The sequence below is a fragment of the Lygodium microphyllum genome, chromosome 5 (assembly GCF_053477565.2).
Source record: "Lygodium microphyllum isolate KBCC chromosome 5, Lygodium_microphyllum_v1.1.10, whole genome shotgun sequence".
Classification (NCBI taxonomy): domain Eukaryota; kingdom Viridiplantae; phylum Streptophyta; class Polypodiopsida; order Schizaeales; family Lygodiaceae; genus Lygodium; species Lygodium microphyllum.
The window spans coordinates 102,104,964-102,113,961 of NC_141139.1; positions in this window are offsets into that span (position 1 = coordinate 102,104,964).

Here is an 8,998-nt window from a genome sequence, read left to right on the forward strand (position 1 = left end):
TGTAGGGACTTTTGCATTACAAATTACGTCACCTTTTATGATGTAGCTACATGGGGCAAGGGAGGAACGTTGTTGCTTTGTTAAGTAAGATCTGTGCCCGAGTGAAATTTTGATGGCTGGTGATGGCAGTTTTGTTGGCATTCAAGTTAAGTGGAGTGGGGGACCTTTTATGGTTTGCTCTATCTATGCTACGAAATGTTCATCTCTGAGAGAAAAGCAATGGGAAATGCTCAAGCATTGCTTGACAGAGAAAATCGCCATCATCGGTGGTGATTGGAACATGACCCTAAGAAGCTCTGATCACTTGCATGGCCTTGGAAAAATGCTAATTGAAGAGCGAGAAGCTTGGATGATGCTCGAAACTTCATGTGAATTGGAGGATCTAGCACTATTGGAATGCAAGGAGGGATCCCCAAATTTTACATGGCATAATAGGCATATTGGTAGCACATGGAGAGGATCCCGTCTTGATAGGCTTTACTCTACTCGGGGTGCTTGGTGGCTGGGAGGGGGAGTCATATGTAGGCTTCTTGAGGAGGTTGTTGCCTTTGATCACGTGCTTGTGCTTGCCACATTCAAGCTGGTTCTCCTTGGTAAATCTTCAAATGGCCCCCCCTTTTCGGTTCAATGTTTCTTTTTTGAGTGACAAAGGATTTCATGACAAATTGATTGGTGTTTGGGAAGAGGCTAGGGACCCCTTTGTCACCCCTGAAGTGCATTGGATGAAATGTCAAAAAGCCATCGCAGATATTGCAAAGGAATATGGCAAACATAAAGCGTCTCAGAGAAGACTTAATATTGAGCATATTGGCAAAGTCCGGGCCTCTCTTCTCTCTTCCTTGGCACTCAATCCAGAAGATCAAGTGCTGCAAGTGTGTCTCAAGGACTTGGAATTGTACGTCAAATTGATGGAAGAGGATGCCCTTGGTGATGGCCCTAATGAATTCTTCTTCTCCGAACTGAATGTGAAGCAAAAAAAGGAGATTATTGCATGCATAGAAAATCAGCAGGGTGACTTAGTCTTTGATGAGTTTGCTATTGCCAAGGTCTTTAAAGACTATTTGTCAGCAATCGTGGGTACCGAGCCTCCCACCCCACCTAATTATGCCAACAAATTGGAGAACTTCTTGCATGATGTAGTTAATCAAATTGGTAGTGTGCATGCATTGTTGTTGGATAGACCCTTTACTTTGGCAAAGCTGGAAGAGGTTGTTTTCTCCATGGAATGACGGAAATCTCTCAAGCCAGAGGGCCTTTCTACCAAAGTGTTTCATACATTATGGCCTTGAGTCACATACCCAAATAATTAAGCTCATACCCAAGTCACATGACATGAATAAGCCTACAAGCTGGAGACCTTTAACAATGCACAATTTTTCTTATAAGATCTTGGCCAAGGCTTTAGCTCTGCGCATCAAACACCTCTTCGTTGAGGTGATTCATAAAAGACAGTATGGTTTTGTACATGGTAGAAGAATTCATGATGTGGTTCTCAATCTCATCATCTCCATGGATTATGCCTTAGCATACAAAAGGATTTTGTGCTTATCAATATGGATTGGGATATAGCCTATGATAGGGTCAGTTGGTCTTTCATCATTGGAGTCCTATCTGCCATGAAATTTGGCCCTATTTTCATCAATATGGTGGCTGCTCTATTTAGCAATGCTTCTGCAGTCATTAATATTAATGGCACCTTCATTACTCCTTTTGATCTGAAATGCTCCATCAGGTAGGGCTGTCCATTAGCCCCATTTCTCTTTGCTTTGCTTACTGATCCTTTGCTAAGGAAGATTGATCAAGCTTACAATCTGGTGCCATTAAAAGCCTTTCAACCCGACAAATCACAGATGGCTGTCCAGTTTTCTGTAGATGATAATGCCTCTATTGTTGAGGCTGGAAGGGAGTCAATGTGTAAGTTACTAGAGATCTACTCTGAGCTCTTCAAGCTATCAACCTCATAGGTTAACATGAGGAAAACTAAATTTTTTGTCCTCTCCTGGCAGGAACCTAAGCCATGGATCGAGTAGTTGAGCTTCAAAATAGTTAAGCCTGGAGAAATTCTGAGATATTTAGGAGTCCCCATTGGGGTTGGGGTCACTTTCAATCAGCATTTCTCTTGGCTTTTATGCAGGTTCTAGGAAAAATAAAAAAAATGGATGGATGCCCCCCTACTCCTTTGCAGGTATGTTGACAATTACCAGGAGCATTTTGACATCCGCTACTATTTATGTAGGGTCTATTCTCGGATTTAGCTCGACATCCTGGGCAAAAGTGGAGAAGTTATTGAGAGCTTTCTTTTGGTCCTATAAGGGCAACAGATCACAAGCGCACATCACTTGGCATGACCTCACAGAGGACATAAAAAATGGTGGAGCTGGCGAGCCGGGATTGAGAGCTTGGAAACCAAGACCCTGTCCTTATGCTTTGCACTATTAAAAAGGCTAGAAAACAATCAGCCTTGGGCTATAATTATCCATCACTGGATCACAACAGCCAACCTCAAAGGGACACAATGGACTAAAATCTCTTGGCTAGATGTCTTGTCTTGCCCTCATTTAAAGGTCAGAATATCACATTCTGATGTTGCCCAAGCTTTGATTTCCATGTGGCAGAAGGTACTTTCTGGAGCTCAATGGGTATCAAGAGGTTACAGGTAGGGTGATCCACTTAGGCACCTATCCATAGGCACTCTAAATTGGCCAAGAGGTTTCATGATAAAGGGCTAGCTGTTTGGAAGGATGTCTAGTGTGAGCAAGACGGTCAGTGGCATCAACTGGATAGGCTAGCTGACATCTACAAGTTGAATACCAGAGAGAGAGGCTGGCTTGCATTATTTTGAGTCAAGTTAAAGAAGGCTAGCCTACCTCCATAGTAGGGAAGGATGATTCTATCCTGAAAGACCTTCGCAGCCCATCTGGAAAGCGCATTATCCACTACAAATCTACACAAGATTTGAGAGCATCATCTCTAGCTATTCCCATGAATTTACAAGTGGAGGACTGAATATCCTATGGCCCAGGTACATGTGTGGAAGAGGAGGATGAGAAGAATTGGGGGTGCTACCCCTTCCTTCAGATTGAATTCTTTTAGGTGGCGGCTTGCTTTGAAGAAACTTCCCTTGTGGGCATGTCTCGCCAAGAGGATGAATGTTTCTCCACTGTGTTCATGTGGTAGATCTCTAGAATCAGAAAAGCATCTATTTTGGGATTGTCCTTTTGTATCTCCGATTTGGAGGAATGTCAAACGGTGGTTAAAAGGGGCAAATCTGGTAGGCACACTAAGTATGTCAACTGTCTTTTTTGTAGATCGAGGGGGGTTGGACGAAAGCTCTTGGAAACTGATCAGCTTGGTCTTCACGGTTGTAATCAAGTTCATATGGTACAAGAGGAACTCTGTTCTGTTTAGACCCCAGGACAGGGTTAGTTAACCTTGACTCTCTCTTAGCTCATCTCAAGTCTAAGATATTAGATGTTCTCTGGTCCTTGAAATCCAAACATTGGACTTTCACACTTTTTCATAAGAAACCGAGTTCTATGGCCTAAATGGCCACGCTGCATCCTAAAGGTGCTATAATTATCTTTACCTTTTGATATTATATATCTCGCATTACAAAAAAAAGTCGAAAAGTATGTTTGAAGAAGAATGGTAATCGTATTTAACTGCTGTATTTGGTGGAAAAGTAGTTTTCAAGAAGAATGGCATGCGTGTATATTATTTACATCTACATGGAAAGCACATGGATGAGCAACCCTTCGGGTTTCGCATCATGAGGATCCAGCTTCCACATGAGGTAGCCGAGGGAACATTCATTGTGTAGAGAAGCCCAAAGAGCGGACGGGACGAAAGCCCAAGGTATGGAACAAGAGTGTGCGGCTCTAGCACTGTAGACATGGGAGAATACAGAATAGGATGAGGGATCCTACCCACCGCACGGCTTGCCTAAGCATCAGCGGGTGGCCTGGTTTCACCGACTGCAGAGGGCCACCACTTCTGCAGGCTATTGGCCGGCGCGGGCGAAGACTAAATTATGCATAAAGGGGATCCGCTGCTCCTGGCGACCCAACTTGAGGAGGCGCGTTGTATTAAGCGGTCCTCAGAACTGCTCGCCGGCGAAGGTCTGGCCGAATTGCCAGCTGGCGGGCGCTACGTCGTAGGAAGTGAGGGTGCGGCCGTCGCTGGTGGTGACCTGAAAGGACAGGCTCTGACCGTCCAGGTTGGCGTTGCTTTGCCAGTTCTGGCCCCAGTTGCGGGTCATGGGCTGCCAGCCGGTGCGGGAGCCCTTGATGGACGCTCTCACGTCGCCCGCGCCTCCCATGTTGGTAACGAGGACGAGGTTGAAGTAGGAGTGGCCATTGAGCGTGAAGTGGATGCCGCTGGTTTTCGCGCAGGGCACCTTGCAGAATTGAAGACGGAGATACATTATTATGGCCTTTCAGGAGTAGCTTGTTATGTGTACTAGTAAGTAGTAAATGCTTGCCATGCTAGGCCGGTGCCCTGCAATTAAATATAGCTGACGCCTAGAGCAGCTGGCCTGATTTGTTGTAATAATTACCTCTGTAGAGCACTGGCACGATGCCTCCCTTGTAGACCCCGATCTTCTCAAAGGCCGGCTGGGCCATGTCAAAGTGTTGAAGAGGGGGATCGCACCATCCGTCGTCGGTGTTGGACAGTGCTAGGTTGGGAGGGCAGAAATTGGTGGCCGTGACCACCACAGACGATGATCCGCCAAGGCACCATTTGGGGTCCGCCTGGGCATCGCACCTGATCTCGAAGCAGGCACCGCAGCTCAGCCGGAGGAGTAGAGGTCGCCGTAGCCGCAAGCGCCGCCTGTCGTCAAAATGTCATCATGTGTGTCCGATTTTAATATAGCTTTTACTACGTGCAATCCATGTCGATCCACATGGAGTAATCAAATAGATCACATAATACTTATTCAATCAATCCACTGGCGTCTCAATTTATAAATTGTGCACAGTTGTGTTGAGATTAATTTAGTAGCCACCTACCCATTGTGCCCGAGGCGTCGCTTCCGCCATAGAAGGTGGCAGGGGCGCTGCTCTACCCGCTCTCCTCGGAGCTCCCTCCGCCGTAGTAGGATGCACGCATGGCCACCAAGACATAGATGCAGTAACTAGACACTCCCCATATAATAGGCCGGAACGCATGCACAGTGGCAGCCATGATCTGTTTAGAACAAGGATGTTCTTGATACTCTCAGCAGCTATCGCAAGACAGGCAGCTCCTATAGGCCTGCACTAGATTCGAGGATGCTGCGCCAGGTGCAATGGCAAGCTCTAAACCTGAGCCGATGTTATATACCTATAGCGACGTCGTCGTTGGCAGAGAGAGAATGTAATCAGGGCCCCTCGTAGGTAGTAAGCCAGGGGCCCTTGATGAATGAGATTGGGATGAGACATGCGGGTACTGCGAGGCTGCATGTGGTCGCAAGAGGTTTCTGGGACCCCTTTGTCAAACTGATTGGATGACATACGCCTGCTATCCGAACGTGCTCGCTCATTGGAGCCTGGAGGCACTGCATGTTCGAGTACTGTTGCTGCTCCCCGGGTCCCGCCCCTCTCTCTTTCCCTCACCACTACCACGTAAAAATTGTCCTTCTTCTTCTTGTCTCTCTCTCCAAACCAACGACCGCCACAGCTTTCCCACATCCAAACTCATGTTATAACTTATGCCTATTAGGCCTACGCCTCTACTATGGCTACAGCATACCGATAGGCTGTTATAACTAGGCCTTCTTCACATCGCGATTCGCCTCTTGCTAGTCACAATCGAGGGAGTTCGTGACCGAATGCATTCAACGTCTCAACACATGAGTTACCCACTCCATCCTAAAGGACCAAAGGGGTTTTTTATAATGTGATTTCATTATAATGGTAAAGAGTGCAGTAGATTATGCCCATCTACCCTGGCCAAAGAATCTCTAGCTCTTCTTAGAGTCTTCTAGCTCCTTGTAAGCCTCTTGTGAACTAAGGCCTAGCCTGTTTCATTATTCGCCAATGAGTTTTCGCAGGCAATGCAAGGAAAGGCAAAGCACCCAGAACCCACCCCCCCCCCCCCCCCCCCCCCCCCCCCGCAACAAACACACAAGACAACTACTTAAGGGGGACAACTTCTCATTCTCCCTCCTAGTTGCACAAGATTGTTCTTGGCATCCTCTTTTTACATCCATTGCCAACATCAATAGACATGAGATGGAAATGCTACTCAGGGTTGCAAACAGTTGGTTAGCCTATAGTAAACATCTCCCTATAGAGCACACTTGAATTAAATACTATGAAACCTATTTCCTTTAGGCTTGGCATACATTGTACGTGCCAACCCACAATCATTGTGCACATGCATTCGAGAAACATTTTATAATCTACAAGATTCTACAAAGGAACCCCTCAATAACAACCCCTCTAGTTCTCATGGAAATGAGTGCATAACGCTAGAAATTGCAAACTCTCATCTATCCATCATTGCTATCACTCCAAAAAGGGGGAAAGTGCTTACTACCTTGTTGAAAGTACAAAACCTATGTTGGTTGTACTTACTATCCTGTTGGTTGTCAATAAAATCCCATACGATTTTCCATTCTTACCTTGGAACCTAATTCACTTGTGTAACAAACAGTGTCTTTGTCCTCTCCATCATGAGTCCACACTTCTCCTTCCATCCACCATAACTCACTGCCATGTCCGAGATCCTACTCATTCTGACAACCTTAGTCTATTCTAAATAGGAAGAAGATCATGAATCCCAGCTTCTCATTGTCCTTGAGACAATGAGAGCACACAAGCTTTATGCTAAGATGAAGAAGTGTGTGTTCTTCAAGCATCAGATTGAATATCTGGGATTCATCATATCAGTGGAAGGAATCTCAGTGGATCCGGCCAAAGTTAGAGATGTTCTAAAATGGCCAATACCAACAACTGTCAAAGAAATACGCAGTTTTCTTGGACTGACAGGATGGTATAGGGTCTTCATAAAAAACTATGCTTTGATTGCAGCACCTCTGATGGATTTACTGAAGAAGCAAACATCCATTGCATGGTCAGCTATCGAACAATCTAGCTTTGATAGATTAAAGCAAAGTTTGGTATCAGTACCTATACTGAAACTTCTGGACCTCAATAAGGAGTTCGAAGTTGTAACTGATGCTAGCACGCTTGCCTTAGGATGTGTGCTCATGCAAAAAGGTCATCCTGTAGCATACTCTTCAAGGAAACTGAAGAGTCAATATGAGAAGAATTATGCTACCCATGATCTAGAACTATTAGCTGTCATCCATGCTCTAAAGCTTTGGAGACACTACCTGTTGGCTAACAAGTTTACTCTAGTAGCGGATCATAAAAGTTTCAAGTGAATCTTTATCCAGAACGAGCTCAACATGAGGCAACGTCGGTGGATTGAAGTGCTGGAGGAGTATGATTTTGAAATCACATACCAACCTAGAAAGGAGAATGTAGTTGCTGATGCACTCAGTCACAAGGCATTCCTTAATTCTCTAATCTTGCAAAATCCATCAACCGCTAGATCTCTAGCCACAAAGGTATCCATGCCAAATAACCCAATACTTGAGCTAGCGAGAGAAGAAGCATGCCATGATCCAGTCTATAAAAATATGCTAAGGGAGATCCCTATCAAGGAACATGACCAGAAGCTATAGGCTAAGTATCATGAATTCTCTATCAATAGTGGACTTGTCTTCTATAGAACCAGATTATGTATACCGGCAAGCCAGTCACTTAAGCAGAAGATACTGTGGGAAGCTAATGATTCCCCTTTCTCACGACATCTTGGCTATGCCAAGACTCTCAATGCAATTAGGAAGAGCTACTATTGGGAGAGGCTTAAAGGTGACATTTTCAAATATGTCACTGAGTGTTTGTCTTGTCAATGTATCAAGGCCGAACATGTCAAAATACCAAGGAAGTTGCAACCACTTGACATTCCCCAAATGAAATTGGAATTCATCAGTATGGACATTGTTGTTGGCCTACCCCAAGTTTAGGGAGGATACAACTCCATCATGGTTGTGGTTGACATGCTTACTAAGGCTACACACCTTATTCCTGTTAAGACAAACTATAAAGCCTCAGACATTGCAAGGTTGTTTATCAAGGAGATATTCAAGCTACATGGGTTGCCCAGAAGAAACATTAGTGATCGTGATTCTCTCTTCACATCACACTTCTGGAGAGCTATCTTTGAAGCCATTGGGACTCAACTCTATTTTAATACAACCTACCATCCCCAAACTCATGGCCAAACGGAGGGAGTCAATCAAGTTATCGAGGATATGCTAAGGGCACACTGCTGTCGTGAACCAAAAAGGTGGATTCAATACTTACCCTTGGTTGAGTTTGCTTACAATGCTTCTTACCAACAAACCATTCAGATGACCCCTTTCCAAGCATTGTATGGGTATGACTGTCGAAGTCCCCTAAACTTCTCAGATCCAACCTTGAGGGTTGAAGCTTCAAGGCAGATGTTGGAAGAGATGGATGACCAAGTAAAGTCAATAAGACAGGACATCCAAGCCACCAAGGATAGACAGAAGGCATACACGGATTTGAAGTATCAAGATAGAACCTTCGAGGAAGGAGACATGGTCTTCATTCACGTACAGCCAAAGAAGAGTTCTCTATCCTTAGGAGATTGCAAGAAGCTAAGTCCAAGGTATTGTGGACCATACAAGATCCTCAAGTGCCTAGGACCCAATGCTTATAGAATACAACTCCCTGAGAACCTAAAGATTCATAATGTATACCATATCAGCCTATTAAAGAAGTATGTACCTAATCCTAGCCATGTACTTGATGACCAACAAGTTGTAATGCCTAGCCAAGGAGTCCTTGAGCTACGGCTTGACAGGATCTTAGATGTTAGGGAGAGACAACTGAGATCCCGAACCTTGAGAGAATGCCTCCTCCAGTGGAAAGATTATCCCGAGGAGGATGCCACTTGGATGGATAAAAGCACTCTCAACCAA